The 19,613-nt window shown below is 32.0% G+C and overlaps 1 protein-coding gene across 2 annotated transcripts in view; it reads right to left on the bottom strand.

Annotated features, from left to right (window-relative positions):
- The window catches only part of LOC139522933 (uncharacterized), a 54,628-nt gene extending 39,399 nt beyond the window's left edge, over positions 1-15,229 (bottom strand). The window contains exon 1 of one of the 2 annotated variants that reach the window (XM_071316581.1): positions 15,046-15,229. The gene's annotated coding sequence lies outside the window, so the exon portion shown is untranslated. Of the gene's footprint in view, positions 1-14,749; positions 14,977-15,045 lie in introns of those variants that run through there. The other variant, XM_071316583.1, reaches the window with a different exon arrangement.
- Positions 15,230-19,613: the final 4,384 nt, after the last annotated feature.

Below are 19,613 nucleotides of genomic sequence, written 5' to 3'. Positions count from 1 at the left end.
CATAGTTACATTGTAATTGATTTAACGCTTTCACGTGTTGATCCCTATAGATCTGTAGGTTGTCAGTAGATTTTTCATTTGAGGTGTCTTGGCGGTAATGCGAGTTTATCGATATGCGGCTTGGGATTTTCAGAACGGTAGTGTACCTTTTTCGATTAGTATTTAACAAAACAAATTCACTGATAAAATTAGTCCTTTAACCAAAGTAATCTCGAGGTTCAGACAACAGGTGACGTCATATTTTCGTCTGCAACAAAAACAAAATTTAGGAATTTGAACGTCAACACGTCAAACCATTAACGATAAAAGACTGGTTGGAATTTTCAGAACAGTATTGTACCTTTTTCAATAAGTATTTCACAAATCAAGTCATTATTTGTCAGTTTTGCCCGTTCATCAGTATATAAAATCAGTCCTTTAATCAAAATTATCTCCAGTTTCAAACAACAGGTGATGTCTGCAACAAAATTTAGGAATGTGAACGTCAACATGTCAAACTATTGACGATAAAAGACTGCTTGGGATTTTCGGAACAGTATTGTACTTTTTTCGGTTAGTATTTCACAAATTAAGTAATTATTTGTCAGTTGTCCCCGTTCATCAGTATATAAAATCAGTCCTTTTGATCAAAGTTATCTCTAAAAATTCTAATTTCTTATATCGCCATCTTAACGCATCTCCAAAAAACAAAGACTTTGACATTATTAAAGATGCTGCATGGGCCGAGCTGAAACAATCTGTAAAGGGTAACAAACGTTGATCCCTATCTAGAAAATGACAGGGAGAAGCTGTACATGTCGAGTTTACTTTTAATCACTAACCCCTACTGGATTTTTTTAAACGTGATGTAAGATATAAGACTTTATTTTTGTCGACGATATGGAGAAAACATGCATGCAATGATCAAGTGAATCTTTGCTTTAAAAACAGACTCAAATACTGGAATGGGAAACATTGAATGGAATAACCAAACACCATAGAGAAAATTATAAAGAAACAACAAGTGGAGTCATGCCAAAAGATACAGATATATTAGTTAATCTATTTGATACACATCAGACTCAGTTATTAATATTATTAATAACATCCATCCCCTCCCAAAAAAAGGGGTAATGTAAAGTTAAAATGTCCCTCCCCAAACAAACACAACATTAAAATGTCATCTGATTATGCACATACAATCTCAGATCTTATTTGCAGTTCAGAAGCATGCAATGTTTGGTATTTTTACTTTTCAATGACTGTAAAACCACAAAACACAAGTAAATAAAAACACAGCTGTAAACAAACAACCAAAAGTATGTTAGATATGGTATGTATTATGATTATTCCAAAAGTCAAGTTCGTTTTGATCATAAGAGAGTCGCATCATGTATTCAGAGGATTTATCAAAGGTAAAGCAATACGGCAGATTAGAAACAGAAGTGACCATAACAAATTAATAAACAAACCTATTTCGAAGGATTCGATTTAAACGCTATATTAGGGAATTTTGGTTATAATGAAACATCAATAAATATTAGCAACACAATACAGGATGCCTGTGCACAATTATTTCGAAACAATGAAGTGAAAATCATTCAAAATTTAACATTAAACAAGTGACATTCGTTCCAAATTTAATTCTTTAAAAAGACGATACTCTAAATCTGTGTTAAAAGTTGTATTAATAAATTCATACTGTTATTGTTATCTTCGCAGAAAATGCTCTCTGTGAGTGAGATTCGATATAGTTTGCTTTTGCTACTGGCCCCCTACGGATCCAAAGAAAGTTAGTAAAATCCATAGAAGACTCGACCTACGGGCTCACGGTCAGTCCCCTATGAATTTTACTTATCCTCTATGGATCCGTAAGGGGTCAGTAGCAAACCATATAACTTATGATAGCAGTCAAATATTGGTTTGGAAAATAAGTTTGTTTTTTTTAAATTATAAATCCGTCTGACTCACTGTTATTGGCTCCTGTTTCATTAGTGTTGTGCATATAAGCAGACTACCCGCTTTGTTTTTTAAACCATAGTTTTCCAGAGTATGCACAAAAAAACGAGTATACCACCTCCTGCATTTTAAAGCGATCACATTTTCACTAAAGTACAGAATTAACCAATAAAAATGTCCATCTATTCAATTATAATCTTACGATGACTTTCGTCTCTTTTTCTTTTTTTTTTTTATTTTTAAAAGGGCAATGACAGAATACAAAACGAATGTCACTATATATTGTTATTTTCTGAAATTGTCACTGTAGTACACTTATATGCAAAAAATAACAATTAGGTACACATGGACAGTATATTATGCCCGATATGGATGTGTAAAAAAACATTCATTTATTTTACAACTGCAAACAGCTTTCATAAAACTTCAAGTAGAATCGACTAAAATCAAGAAAACTGATTAACACCTATGTAATCTTGGTTATAATATTTTGTACAAACAAAAACCTGTATTTTTTTAACTCTATATCAATAAGTAGTACAATAATCGTTCAGCTTGAAAAAAGTTAATAGTAAATATAGACAGAAAAGCAAACAGGTCTTTTATATGACAACAGATGGTACCCATAATAGTCATGTAAAGTACAATATATAACTACGTACATTGTTTGTCATTTCAGGCAAAATCGCTTTAATTTTAGAAATTGAATACTCTTCAATGGAAGGGTAAAAACAAATAAAAAAACACCCCCAATTACACGAAATAAAAAGTGATTGGGCATTCTACAAAATTTTCTCTGAGTGATATTAAGAAAAAAAATGATACACGCTCTAGTTAGCAATAAGACAACAATATTTCTGAAAATAATGACAGATTTGGGTTGATGACCTGAAGATATACATGTATTATAAAAGGACATCTTAATATTTTCTTGAACTTGTGTAGAACCAAATACGTATATAAGCACCATAAGATCGGTTTGGCAACAAACTTTCTCAAAACTTAATTATCTAAAAGTCATAATGACTGAAAAAGGACTAGAAAGCATGTTCATAAAATATTTAAAAAAAAAATGAATTTAAAATATGTGAATTGGAGTACTCATCGCTAATTTAATTATACAATACTACTAGATCTGTCTGCCGAACTGGCAAATATTCTACCACTCCTACACTTATCAACTTTATGTTAGGCGCAAGTGTCTATTTTATTTATTGACAATATGTGTATAGTAATGATAGGTAAGTTATTGAAGATTCATATTCTAATATTTTAATATAATATTCATCAACTCAAACCAACATAAACCTTTATAGTATTATCATCCCTTGTTTTTGGTGGAGTTCGTGTTGCTTATTCTTTAGTTTTCTATGTTGTGTCATGTGTACTTTTGTTTGTCTGTTTTTCTTTTTCATTTTTAGCCATGGCGTTGTCATTTTTTTCGATTTATGAGTTTAACTGTCCCTCTGGTACCTTTCGTCTCTCTTTTATAGTCGTGTGTTGGCTTACAAAAAATATTATTTCTGATAACCTATATAATCAGATATAATAATACTGGTACCTTTGGTAACTATAATAATTCATAAATGTTAACTTCGCAAGGAGACCTTCTATTGTTTACAAGTTTTATCAACAATTTCTGAAGTAGAAGAATTTGTGTCGACAAAGTGCATTATGAATAATCTCATTGACACATAAAAGAGGGGCAAAAGATACCAAAACGACATAAAACACATAAGTGGAAAATAAACTGACAACGCCATGGCTAACAAATAAAGAGACCAATAACAATACACAAAACACACTATAAAAAACTAGAGACTGAGCAACACGAACCCCACCAAACACTAATGGGTGATCTCAGAGTGCTCCGGCAGGGTAAGCAGATCATGCTCCAAATGTGTCACCCGTCGTGTTGCTCATTAGAGTACAAACCTTGTAATCATTCTAATTCGGTAGGTTACATTCAGAGAAAAGTTTACGAGATCTAAGTGAAACGGGTATTCTATAAAGGTCAACTATTTCGTGATGGCGTCCGTAACATTTACAAACCGATGGTTTTCAACTTCATTACTTGGTTTAATAGCTTCCTTGATTCTCAAGGAAAAATTCAATGAAGAAAACACTGTTTATGCTACAAAATGTGACACATCACGATATGTAATTTGACAAAGTTTGGTGTTGAATGGACAAAGGACAAAAACCGAGTTCTAACTAGAAGACAACTTTATTCGTATAAATCTCAAAAGACTATGTTTATATGAGCGTCATTGATGAGTCTTATGTAGACGAAACGCGCGTCTGGCGTACTAAATTATAATCTTGGTACCTTTGATAACTATTTGCGTCAGAATAAAACTACATTTCAACAACTGAACAGTTGCAGTAACTCATTACTAAATCATTTGCCAAACATATAACTCCGTCATCATTGCTAGTTGTAGGGAGAAGTTTTTATATAGAAATGGATTGACTATTAATTGCGCTGTCATAACCTGTAAAGGTGCTTAATGATTTAGAGTAGTTTGAACAAGTGGGATATTCTTAATGCAACATTGAGTGCAATTGTATTGGATTTTATTATACATAAGTAACATTCTGCTAAGTTAGATAAATACATTATGGTAATGAGTTGTTATTCTTCGCAAGAAAAGAGAGAAAAATGTTAGGTTTTTTTTTAATGATGAAAAAAAATGATGACAAATTATTAGTAAATAGACAAGGTCCCTTTCATTAAATTGAATGCATTTAAGAACTACATAAATACAAACACACACTTAAAAAACTGATTCAATATAACAGCTGTATGTTAAACCTAAAAGTATCGATATACATTAATATAATTTACAAAATGCATGACTGTATTGACAATATCAATGTAATTTTTTTTTTTTTAAATCAGACGAAATTGCAGACATTGAACCACGAGATTTATGTATACAAGAATCGATTACATTACTTGCACATCGTGCATATGATGGTGCACCTAATCACACCCCTTAATGATTAGTAATATTGGCTTGATATATATATTCAAATATATACTCCTTTCAACTGAATGTTCATGTCGCGGCTCATTTGGGTTCTTGGCTTGTTTTATAAGAGATTTCAAATAAATTAACATAAACGACGTAACTTGACCTAATGCATTAACGCATAATAAAACAAAAATGTGTCCATTATACATAGTCAGAACTCTAATTTAGCATTAAAGTCAGAAAGATCAAATAATAGGGAACATGTGTACTACATTTCAAGTTGATTAATTGGACTTCAACTTCATCAAAAGCCACTTTGACCAAAATATTAACCTGATTCGGGACATACGGGCGGGTGGAAGGACGAACGGACAGACGAACGAACGAAAGATAGAACGTACAGACCGAAAAACATAATGTCCATAAATGGGGCATAAAAAGTCATAATCTGTATTTTTTTTTCTCCAAATGACAGGTCGAGAGATACAATTAAGGCGAGAATCTGTTGAAATACGTGAAAATTAAAAACCATAATTACATAAATCATAAGTTCGAATGTATCTTTCGCCTCTCTTCTATCATTTTTCCTAAACAAAAATCTACATTCAAAGGGTGTCAATAACCTGGTTTCTTTGGGTTCGTTCGTTTAGTCAAATGCGAACGATATTGTATAATCATATCAAATCAAAATAAGAATACGTATTATACGCAAAGATAAAAGCGAAAGTTATTATTACAATATTTAGTTATCTTATTTTAGGAAACAAACTGCAAAATATGATTTATTTATTGGTTAAAGAATCCATGAATTTGATATGGGAGATAATCTGTTTCAAATATGTTTAAGCGGAATTATTTTATAACAAGAGATTTTATCTATATGATCTCCCCATAAACATTATCAATGTTATTAGATCCAATTTCGTTTTATATCCCAACAAATGTTTTCAAAATATTATGAACGGAAAATTAACAAATCTGACAAGTAAGTTGTTCCCCATTTTTACCAATGATATCAGATACTTTGATGGTCAACTTATTCTTGATATACCTGAGTTAATTAAGCATGAAGAAAGTGAAGATGAACCTACTTGAAAAAGCTAATTTTGGTTCAAATGGGAAAACAATACATATAAACCAAGAGAGATAAAGGTTAATTGCAGAGATCAATCTTTCTATTTTTTTATTGCGATTTTACTTTCATCCTACTTATTGATTAGCACTGTATGCCAGATTTCAGTGTTCCAATACAGCTGACTTTGATGAGTGTATCTCACAAATAAGCTTAAAAGGTATTTGAAATGTGAAAATAACATTGTTTAATTTTCAATAATTATTGAATGAGAAAAATCCATACTGTAGTGTCGGCTACTTAAATCCCAAACATGTAAAATATATATAAAAAAAAAACAGTTACGAAAACTAACGGCCTCATTCATAACGAATAATTTACGAAAAACAAATATGATAGATATCAAACATAGCGAAAACCGCTGAACAACTGGCTCTAAACTTAGGACAGACACATAAAGAATGGCGCCAACCTACTCCTTACCAGAAAAAAATATATCAAAAACACAGACCATGATATGTATAAACCTTAACAAAAAAGGAACACAAAGCACTGATCGGAGAGTAGCCGCAGTTACTGGCAGCTAGAGCAACGCCAATAGCAACTTATTAAGAAAATCATGTATCTAAAGTTAAATAACAATCAGTACACATCCAATAACCAATGGAATAAGTTTAAAGTCGTCATTAACAGTCAGAGAAATAACGACCTTGTACAATGGTAAAATGAGAAACGACATATTCGTGAAAGTGCATTTGAATTTTTTCAATGATATAAAGTATAACTATACGAATAAAATTAATATTGAAAGATCTAATTACAGTCTTGAATTAGTAAATTTTCCGAATAAGTTTACCCGGAAAGTATCTAAAATTCCTTGCTCGGTAACAACATCGCCGTAAAATTATGTATGTTCTATTTTGTTTAAAATAAGTTTTCTACATAATAATAAACGGAAAAGTAACTTGTGGTCACGAAATCCTCGACTAATTGTTTTACCGGTTATTCCTTTCCTTGATATATGTATACTTATCGTTTACTGTTCAGCTTGTACACAAGTGATAGCTACACTTCTGAATGTCATACTTAAATCTGACACGTTTCAATGCCGTTTATTATTACTTCAATTATTCTAATTATTATATCAGTTTTTAAGACGGGTAAAGATATAATTAAAATATATGTTGGTCATACATCAACAAGAAAGCAGTCTAACACAAATAAAAACAAACAAAAATATCCAGAGATAATTATACCGTCTTTAAAAATATACTGAATGTTCTTATCCTCTTTTATAAATAGTATACTAGTTGATATTCGTATCAGTGACAATCAACAACAAGATTAAACGCTTGAATTTGATAACCAGGTTGTACCTTTTTCATACTTGGATGAAACGATAAAGCCCCAGTCACACTGTCAAGTTTTACTACGTTTTTAAATTCTACGTTTCAACTACGTTTTGAACAAAAACGTCCCGTTATTTTCAAAACTAGTTTTACTAGGTTTGTGCTACGTTCTTATCACATTTTTCTACGTATTATTACGTGTAGACCCACGTTTTCACCACGCATTAATACGTTTCAATACGTAGTAAGCACGTTTTGTTGCGTTCGGCTAAGCTTTGATACGTATTTACTAGATTTCTACTTCGTTTCAATTTTCGCTACGTTTGTTGTTAAAATTTCAAAACATACAGGGCAGGTCCAGTTTTGAACAAAGGGTAATTACGTTTCGATACACTTCATTACGTATATTCCCGTTTCGCTACGCTTTCAAAACTTAGTAAAACGTAGCTCCGGACTGTTTGAAGTTTTAAATAGTGAAATCAATGTGCGAAACTATTAGAGCGCAACAAATTATTACATAAAGGCAACAGTAGTATACCGCTGTTCAAAACTCATAAATCCAGGGACAAAAAACAAAATCGGGGTAACAAACTAAAACCGAGGGAAACGCATTAAATATAAGAGGAGAACAACGACATAACACCGAAACGTAACACACACACACAGAAACGGACCAAGCATCAGACAAAACACCACGAGAATAACAAATATAACATGAAAACCAAATACATGAATTTGGGATAGACAAGTACCGTGCCACGTCTGATCTCAATATCTCAAAAATAAGAGAAAACACAAACGACTCAACGTTAAAATGCAACACACACAGAAACGAACAATAATATAACAATGGCCATCTTCCTGACTTGGTACAGGACACTTTTAAAGGGGAATAAAAGTGGTGGGTTGAACCTGGTTTTGTGGCATGCCAAACCTCGCACTTTAATGGCAAAGTTAAATATAACATTGAAATGACAACATAATATTACAGGACTACAATACAAATAAATAGGAGAACATATTAGACAAAGAAAAACATGATTAATAGATAACAAAAAGCATCAGGTTTAAAATTCAATACGCCAAAAACGCGCCTTGTCCACACAGGACTTACAAGTGACGCCCAGATATAAAAGATCGAAAGTGAAAAAAGTACAAAGTTGTACAGCACTGGAGATAAAAAGTTGAAAAGGTTTCGCCAAATACGGCATTGTTTTTATGTCCGGGATAAGAACATTCTTATTATATAGAACAATTCATGCTATTGCAAACAGTAAATTTTATCAAATGAATATGAAAGAGATATACATAAAGAAACTGAAGTATTAAATAATTACAGAAAACTAAACCCGAATACATAACGCCCAGATATAAAAGATCGATTATTACACGTTTTTATTTGCTTTTTGGGCGTTTTAGTTCTGTTGACTTGGTTGACCTTCTGGTCAAAGAGCATAAGTTCGACCCTGGTATTCATCATTCCTTTATCCAACGCTTGGTCTATTGATCTCAATCTACACTATGACGGCCTTATGTCAAGGATGTTCTGTTGAATAGAAACACCTTGGTAACATATTATATTTACTTTTCTTAACCTATTTAATAGCAACACAATGCTCTATGCAGTGCAAATGACGACCAACTGTTTCTTATGTATCATTCACTATATTTATAGTTTTTTGTAAAGTAATATTAGAACGTATAAATGCATTGATCCTTATGTCAGAAAAATGAATTATAAAGACTCTAATCTCAGAAAAGGAGAGAAAAATAATTTTAATAAACTGTTATACGTTTCGGCAATAAAGTGTGTCGAACGCTGAAAGCGCCCCTTTAATATTAGGCGTGTTCTTGTATTGTTATGAATCACAGTGTATGGCAAATCTCTCTAAAGATCCGTCTTCATTCCATTTAGTTGATAAATATAATAACACGCATAAACTTTAAGAAATGTTTTTCGTTTTAAAATGAGAAAGACTACTCTAAATATCCAAATATAAACAGCAATAACTGCCTTTTTCTATATTCATATATTTCAGTAACTGCGAGTATTGTCAGATCTGTTATTTATGTATTTAGTGTTTTGTTAGATGTTTTTTGTGCTTTTGTCGTTTTGATTAGTTTAAAACACGTTAACTAATTTTCAGAGTTTAGTTTTATGTGGTGACTTTACACCACTGTCATATTTAAGGGAAGGGTTGGTCGCCCGAAAACACGTTTTACCCGCTACATGCTATGTATGTCTGTTCCAAGCTTGGAGCCTTTAAATGAGTGATTGTCGTTTGTTACTGTTTATCATGTTTGTTTATCGTTTGCTTTTTGGATAACTTTGTTCGTGTATTGTATGTTTCTTGTTAGAGTGAGGATTGGGTGTCCTCTTACATGTTTAACCCCATCACATGATGTATGTGCTCGTTTAAAGTCGGAACCCTGTAAATCGTTGGTTGGCATTTGATGACGTATCATAGTATAAATATGGTTTTTGTTTGGTACATTTATCAGACCGTAAGTTTTCTCGTTTGAATTTTTTTACAATTGTCATATCGGGGCCTTTTATAGTTTGCTATGTTGTATGTGTTTTGCCCATGCGATAACCTACAGTTGCTACCTTCTAGGTCATTTTGGTCTCTGCATGAGAGTTGTATCAATGGCAATCATACCACATCTTCTTATGTTTATAACCCTTATTCAACCCTACGTAAAATTTTACAAAAAATATTGATTTGAAACCTTCTTTTCCGGTAATTAAACATAAGAAGAAGTGGTATGAGTTCCAATGAATTTGATTCCCACTTCCGGTTTTTTTTAATTGACGACAGTACATATATTCAGCCTTTCAATATGTTAATCTTTTATTTGCCTAATAATTTTGTTGAAAATAAATTGTAAATTGCAGATAAACACCATCCTGTGTAGATATCGACAAAACGTGTCAATATATCGATCTTTCCGATGGCCTTTGATATTATCTCATCAGATAGACTACAAGTACTTGATGGTATCGTCATAAATTGAAAATTAATTCAATAAAATATTTACATTTTCAATTAGCCAAAAATATACAAAGTAAGTCTTTATAAATGCAACACAAATGTGTCGATCAATTATTATTGTTTTAATCGATATTGCAGTGCAGTTTATTTAGCATATGAAGTTACTTTACTAATATCAAATTTTGCCTTTTATCTTTATTTGATACAATTAAAGTGTGGGTTGTTTGTTCCAAAGCTTTATATTAATGGAAGGAACAATGATGAGATGTGTGCCTTTTTTCAGGAAACCTTCATTTATCTTTAAAATATCTTTCGTTTCAGTGATTTGAATATTTACCCTGGTTCTCTTGCTTTTCAACAATGACTTCAGTATTTTAAAAATTTAGGCGCTCTGGCTTTAAAAAAGAAACAAGAGGCTGTCACAACGACAGCAAACCGGATTTATTTACATTTATTTGTGTCCTGGCAATATCACAAGAACCATTACTGATGAATGGTGAAAGTGAAAATCATCAGTATCAAATTTGACCTCCATTTTGTCATCAGTATCAACATTTTGAAATAATAATATTTGAAAAGCTTAGATTGAATGGTTCATGAGTAAATGCAACAACGTGAATGGAAACGCCATTTTACGATCTTTCAAGAACCATAACTCCTGAACAGTAAAAGTCAAAATCGTCATTATGGAACTTGACCTCTATTTTGTCATCAGTAACAACATATTAAAATTTCAAAAGCTTTGGATGAATGGTTCATGAGAAAATGCACGGACACGACGGGAAACACCATTTTTCGATCTTTCAAGAGCCATAACTCATGAACGGTAAAAGTCAAAATCGTCATTATTGAACTTGACCTCCATTTTGTCATCAGTAACAGCATATTAAAATTTCAGAAGCTTTGGTAGAACAGTTCATGCATAAATGCACGGACACGACTGGAAACTCCATTTTTCAATCTTTCAAGAACCATAACTCCTGAACGCTAAAGGTCAAAATCGTCATTATTGAACTTGACCTCCATTCTGTCCTCAGTAACAACATATTAAAATTTGGGAAGCTTTGGTAAAACAGTTCATGAGTAAATGCACAGACACGACTGAAAACTCCATTTTTCAATCTTTCAAGAACCATAACTCCTGAACGGTAAAAGTCAAAATCGCCATTATTGAACTTGACCTCCGTATAGTTGTCAGTAATAACATATTAAAATTTTAAATGCTTTGGTTGAACGGTTCATGAGTTAATGCACGGACAACATTTGATTGCCGCCTTTCAAGAACCATAACTCCTGAACGGTAAAAGTCAAAATCGCCATTATTGAACTTGACCTTCGTATAGTTGTCAGTAATAACATATTAAAATTTTAAAAGCTTTGGTTGAACGGTTCATGAGTTAATGCACGGACAACATTTGATTGCCGCCCGCCCGCCCGCCCGCCCGGCCGCCCGACCGCCCGGCCGCCCGCCGTACATCCCCAAATCAATAACCGACATTTTTGTCACAAAAATCCGGTTAAAAATGATATATATTTTTTAATGTTTACTGATTTGCTTTTTAACTCCAGTGGGAAATATATCATGCACGGAAGTTAGATGTTGCTCTATTCTTTAAATGCTATATAGTGTCACATATACTATGAAATCACAAAAACATGTTCTATACGTCATGAAATATAGTTTGATTGTGGAGAAGAAAACAAAACTATTAAATTGAATGGTTTGTCTAGTTAAAAGGGCTTCTCAGAATTGTTTTACTCAACTGAAGGCTCGTTGATGTGTAAAATGTTAAAACGTTTTATTTTCTACGTATTTTTTATTTGAACGCTCCTTTCGAATACACATCTGTTCAGAAAACATTTCAATAAACATATACAATCATAGAAGTCTATGTTCTCCAAAGTTTAAATGATTTCCGAGAACATGATGGTCATCTAATTATCAATTTTCTTTTCAATTAACTTCTCAATGTTTGTATGAATCATATCATTTCAGTATGTGCGTACAAAAGATGAATGTACATTATATTTAATACAAATGTGCATTATTTTCAAAATTGACTTTAGTCATTATCCATCCTTGAAAATGCCATCCCATTAGGTGTAATATCCTGGAGTTTTATATCAGTCAGCTTTTATAACCTTTATAGGAGATACATGTGTTGCGACTTTTGATTCCTTTGTGTCTGTTTTATGTATTTCTTTCATTACACATTCTAAATAGAGTCATTTGCTTGGCTGTTTGAAAGAACACCTACGTAAAAGCAAAAATAGCTGGTCTTATTTTATGTCAATCGTGTTCAATCAAATATAGAATGTAATTTATTTTTTTCAAACGAAACTATTTTGCTTAACTGTCCGTATGAAAGGCGAATTTCTTTGAAATGAAATGCATGAAAACAAATTATGGAGATATGTACTTTATGACATTACAATGCTATAATGTAGACACAATATGCCCGCTGTTTATTTGTACTGCACGTGCCACAAATGTCAGAATGAATTTCTTCTTTGACTGTTTATCTCTGACATTTGCTTATAAGATATACATGTTATCTGAACATTATTGTGATTTCTGTTTTTACGTTTCATTTCTGACCGGACAAACTTGAGAAATGACTAAAACAATACTTTTCAGTCCGAAGTCAATGGTTTTAAGTATAACGTTTTTTACAAATAATAAACATAACACATTGGTAATGTAATATACAATTTCTTTAAGTCAATTGTATTTCGATTTGCAATATGTACTATATATATATAAACTAAATACTTAAGCCTGATTTTTATGACTTGTATAGTAGACCTGAAAACTGCTTGTCAATATTAGTTTTTTTAGCTTATTATAATCATGTTTACCAGTCAATGTGATTCATCCGCTAAAGTTTTACAATCAAAACGTGAAATAATGTATCACAATGCATACATACACATTTAAAGATTTCCTAGTCAATAGTTTGATTTCAGCATAATTAAGAACAAAATTGAAAATTAAATATCAACCTCAAAAGTAGTAGAGTAATTTGGGTCCATTTGAACTGGGGACAGGGGACTCTTGATTTATTTATAAATATAAATATTAAATTGTTTTGCTTTTTACCTGTACATTTATCATAGGATATGTTTTTTCCTATAGGTTGTTATTGTCTGTTTGTTTATCTTTGCATCTATAGAATGCATATATGTTATCTTTTGTATGCTAATGGAACAATGTTAACAACATTAACGGTACCAATTTTCCTGCACCAGATGCGCATTTCGACAATACATGTCTCTTCAGTGATGCTCGTGGCCAAAACGTTTAAAGTCCAAAACTTATATAAAAGATGAAGAGCTATAACCCAAAAGGTCCAAAATGTAAAGCCAAATCCGTGAAAGAAATCAGAGCTTTGCACGAGGGAGATACATTCCTTACTTTATAATAATTTCTAACAATTTGTAACAGCAAATTTTAATAACACATAAACACCGTATTTTCAAACAATACGTGTCAAAATCAACTAAAATACGTTTACATACATGTTATTCTACGTTTATGCGTATCTACTTTATATGTCACAATACATTTTTTTATCTGATAATTTACGTTAAATGCGATTATTTCTGCATTGCACAGTTATTGAAATTAATCGTTCTGAAGAACCCGAAACGGTGATTTGTGTATACTCTGAATATGCACGACCTGCCACACATATAAACATGTCATTGAGTTCAGTCTATAATAAAGGCATACTAATTAATGGAGGGTAGAGGTACTTATAATCTCGTATATAATTCATTCCATTAATTCAAAAGATTCGAATACATGAAACGGAAACAAATTTTTAAAAAACACGCAAAAAGTAAAATAACAAAAAAGAAAAGAAAGACTTCTTTTAAAGTGCATTACTCAAATCTATTTGTCAACTTAGTGAATTATAAACAGTAACTGAAAAGAGATGAACATTCTCTCTAAATATTATGGTTGTTCTTTCCTAATCAGTTTAACACTAGTTTTAGTTGTTGAATATATAAGCATTTATTTTCAAGTGTAACAACTGAATTTGCCTATCCCAGAAGAGGTTCTATAAATCTTCTAATCTTATGATTTTTTTTTTACTAAAGTAGCATTAGTTTTCGATCTTTCGCATGAACATCATGCATTTCACTGATTTAACATGCTGTATACCACTTACTACAAATTAAATGTGATTTATATCGATATGCCTTAGAGAATACAAATGTTGTGCTAACAACATTAACGGTACCAATTTTCCTGCACCAGATGCGCATTTCGACAATACATGTCTCATCAGTGATGCTCGTGGCCAAAATATTTGAAATCCAAAGCTTATATAAAAGATGAAGAGCTATAATCCAGTAGGTCCAAAAAGTATAAGTATACTGGACTATAAGCCTTATCGTATAAAAAAGCCTTACCTTCCGGTTCTTTTGTTTTTTGTCTTTTTTTAATTTTATGTGTTGTATTTTTGGAATTCATATAAGTTCATTCAAATGATCAAAATTTCAATCATTCAGTATTATTGATTGAAATCAACACATAAACCTGCTCTAGATTTTTATCATGCACCTATAGTCAATTGATTATAAGAAATTAAATCTCTTTAACTTCCCTGCACGTCACCACATCAATTGTTACTTGAAATATTGTTAAATGTCCAAAAAAATCCATGTTAAACCCTGATGGTTAAATAATAAAGATAATTAAAACTTACTGCCAAAAATCAGCTAATGCTACTATGACATCCTGATTATGTCTTAAGAATCCTCCAAGGATACAAGTTTTCGATGTATTTGATTTAATATACAAAATATATCATTTGTTTGGTTTATTGATAAATTTCATCAACAAAATTGTATATTAAGGTGACAGATGTCTTTCCGTTAGTGGACTAATAGTTTTCGCTAGATTAGGCATTGTAATTGGTCTAGGATATGTAAAAATGAACAGCACATTCAACAAATGACGAAAGAAGATTATGAAAATGATATGTATTGATTTTATTTTAAAATATGTTAATATGGGCGGAAAAGTCCATTACAGAAAAAAAGACAGTTCACTACACAATTTCGTACGGTTTTTTTTTTTCAACCATTAATATTTTTTTTTAAGATTTCCTGAAAAATAATTTGTAAACGAACATGCAATTTTAATGGTTACTATAAACATGTTGAATTACAGTAGATCACTGATAAAACTGTCACAGAAATAACTAATACCATTGACTCCATTTCAGGTGGAAAAAAGTCAAATCACAAAAATACTGAACTTAAAGGAAAATCAATTCGGAAAGTCCATAGGAGTAATGCACTCCAAGGGGCGAAGGATGAAGGGCCAAATTGATTTTAAATTTTTTTAAATAATTTGAATTTTTCTGCATTTTACTTAACTTCAAAATATTGTTAAACTTTCCAATGGATTTTGTTTGTTTTGTTTTGTTTTTAGGGGGAAGAGGGTGTTTGGAATGTACGTGTTTCATGATGTACTATCATTTTTGTAATTTTGTTAAATCATCAAATTAAACATAGGGTAAAATTATTACTGCAAGTTGAAACGTTACAGTACCTGTGCTTTTACTTTCCGAAATTTGTAGATTTGGAAAATTTGGAAAATTTTTTGGTTATATGTTTATGTTTTTGTTTATCTTTCTTCCCTGCGTATGATGTTTCCTAATAGTAAATACGGGTGAAGAACTGCACACAAGAATGCGAATATTATAACGTAAGTGTGACGCCATAACATACAAATCATATGTAATTAATTTATATTTCTAGATCGTAAGCATTTCCGAACAGAACTTGCAAAATTGAAATAGTCTCATAAACCTTATTACATTGGCTTGAATGTCCCTTTTGCAAAGGTTCGAATTTTGTAAAAGCTTTGACATTTTTGTAAAAAAAAATCTAAAGCTGGCTTTATTATTAGACTATGAACTAGACAAATTGGCAATAGCTATCAAAGGTACCAGTGGTGCGTTTCGTCTACATAAAACTCATCAGTGACGCTCAGATTAAAATAGTAATAAAGCCAAACAGTATAAAGTTTAAGAGCATTTAGGACCGAAAATTCCAAATAAATTGTGTCAAATACGGCTAAGGTAATATATGCCTGTGGTAAGAAAAATCCTTAGCATTTCGAAACAGTTAAATTATAAAAATGACCATATAATTGATATTCATGTCAACACCGAAGTGCTGACTACTGGGTTGGTGGTCAAACGCTCTGACCAAAGAGCCTGCTATTGAAAAATAATATAACACGTCGGCATTATTGTTTCATTTTTCAAATTTGAATGAATTTCCTTTTTATTAAACCTTGTAGAAATGTCAAAATATATTAAAATTGCCTACCTGTATTTCAGTCTTCTAATACTGTTCTTATATTTTCTTTTAATAGTAGTTTTTTATATGTAGGCATTCATTGTGCATATAAAGTTTGATTTTAAAATGTATACATATAAGGTAGGTGATACCTTGTTTACTTTGGAGAGCTGAACTCTAAATGTTTTTCAAAATTGATAAATACCTTAAGATTTATAAAAAACAATACTAAATTTGAAATCCATCAGTCGTGCGCATTATGTCTGCACCACTGTCCCAGATTTAGGGGCAGGGGTTGGCGCCAAAAAAAACCAGTTTAACCTTGCAACATTCTGTATGCTCCAAGTTATTGTCATATTTGTAATATTTTGATCTGTAATTAAAAGAATTAATTAACGGTTTAAATCGTTTGATAGCTAGATAAAGCTCAAATTTGTATGATAGTTGTGTCCAGCTCCGTTATATTGACACAATAAAGTAAGTTACCAAATTAAATATAATTTGTCAATGTGACAATAATGGGATACAGCCGCCAAAACTACGTACACATACGTCACAGACATGCAACACAGCTGTCTACATAAAAAATCAAGCAAAAACACAGACGACAACAAAAACAGTATTTTAATAGTTCAAACAGTAAATAATTACATAACGCTGTAATAGTATGAAATGTCCGGATAAAGTACACATTTAGTAACATATTACTACAGGGGTAAACGAAATGAAACTAACACTGTAAGCACCTCTTGCGTTCGTATTACAACTCTGGTCCCACCTACAAAAGGAACCGCCACTGCCATACCCAGATACCTGGAGGCACACATACCGAGTCACGCCGAGATTAATACGAACATAATAGCACATAAAAAAATAAGGGAAAACTGCATCAGGGAAAAATACACACCGTCAGCAATTACAATTTACAACACAAGACAATCTTGTATTATTTGTGAAGAAGATACCGAATAGTTGTCTACTGTGTCTCTGTACTATCCGATGATTGTTTTGAGAAAAAGGACGAGATGTTCTTCGACAAAACTCTGACTCATTAGTTTTAGGTCTTATATTTGTGAACTGTCGTAAATTGATTTTAGGTGTTCGTTGTTATTCTATGATGAAACTGTTGAAATGCAATATCATGCTGCTGTCCTGAGTGTTCTTGCATTTATTCTTATTGTATTCATGTCACTTAATAGTGTCATTTAAGCAGTATTTTTAACATTGCCCTATAATCAGAAGATTTGGCTAGCACTAAACTAAGGTGTTTCCCACTATTTGTTCTTTAAATGTCCTGTAAAAGTCAGGAATATGACAGTTGTTATTAAACAGTTCGTGTCTATGTATGTTGGAGTTTGTTTTATGTGGCAGTTCAGTGTTTGTATGATGAATACTTCTTATACATGATGTGTTTCCCTCGGTTTTTGATTTGTTACCCGGATTTGTTTCAGTTAAATCGATTTATGACTATTGAACAGCAATATACATAATACCGTCGCCATAATTTATAGTAGAGTGTCGGGCGGATGGGCGGGACGGTGTTGAAAAGTATGAAGTGTTATCAAGTCTTTCTACTATTTTAATCCAAATCCCTGAAACTTCAAAGGAAGATTTTGCATATGACAGTCTGAACTTGCTTTTTTTTTAGTTTAATTTATTTAGTTTGTAAACCGAACTTTTTTTTTCGCTCAATCGATTTATAACTTTCGAACAGCAGTATATACTACTGTTGCCTTTATTTTTAGAAGTAATTTAGGGTTTTTTCCACAGTTTGTTAGAATTTACTTACTAATTTATCAGCTATGAGGGAGGATACATGCTCTGTGTAATCAACTCCTCCTACGGTTTCCATCCCAGATCCCTGAAACTTCACAGGACGATTACACACATTTTGTAGTGCACCTTTTTGTATTTCTGTTTGAGATATTTTTTCTCATATTTTCAGAATTGGGGCATTTTATAGCATGCATATGACGTATGTGTTTTGTTCAGTGTTGAAGGCCGTATGGAGACGTATATTTGAGTATATATATGTCTTCTCACTGGCAATCATAACACGTTTCCTTATTTTATATTGAGGTTTATCGATTAAATTCTGTAGAACAATTTTTGTTTTTGGTAAAAGAGGGACGAAAGATACCAAAGGGACAGTCAAACTCATAAATCTAAAACAAACTGACTTCGCCATGGCTAAAAATGAAAAAGACAAACAAACAACAGCACACATGACACAACATAGAAAACTAAAGAATAAAAAACACGAACCCCACAAAAAAACTAAGGGTGATCTCAGGTGCTCCGGAAGGGTAAGCAGATCCTGCTCTGCATGTTGCATCCGTCGTGGTACTTATGTGATAACAAATCCGGTAAATAGTCTAATTCAGTAGGTCACATTCATGAAAGGGAAGGGTGTTGTAGTTACGACGTAAGGCACCTATCCGATATCATTTGTGAAACGGTTAATCCATAACGGTCAACCAACTCGTGATGGCGTCCGTAAAATTTACGAAGGGATAATTTCAACTTCACCATTTGGAACTCTTGGTTTAATAGCTTCCTTGTGAGCAGCAACCCTCTAACAAGAAAATCATGATAGGAAATGCAAGCACGGGTAACTTTATTTTGCTGCTAAAAAGGTAAACCAAGTATAATTATACTGTTCGAAATTTATATTTATAAAATCCCGGTATAGTACCTAAACATATCGAATGCTAGTACCATTTTTCAAAAAAAAGATCAGCCATACTATGACGATCAAACAAATCATGTTTTGCAGTAACAAAAGGGGACAAGAGAGATCCATTAACAAAAAAATTGATAACAGACAACAGCAATTCAAATGAGATACCAGAATACAGTTAACAACTGATTTATTTAGATATATATTTAGATATATTAAGATCGGATGGGATAAATTTCCTGTTAACAAAAGTTTAAATTTTTCGAAAAACTAAGGATTTTC

Source organism: Mytilus edulis, chromosome 5 (assembly GCF_963676685.1).
Source record: "Mytilus edulis chromosome 5, xbMytEdul2.2, whole genome shotgun sequence".
In the NCBI taxonomy this organism is placed as follows: domain Eukaryota; kingdom Metazoa; phylum Mollusca; class Bivalvia; order Mytilida; family Mytilidae; genus Mytilus; species Mytilus edulis.
The sequence above is the reverse complement of the archived record's forward strand: the minus strand, read 5'-3'. Positions and strand labels throughout refer to the sequence as shown.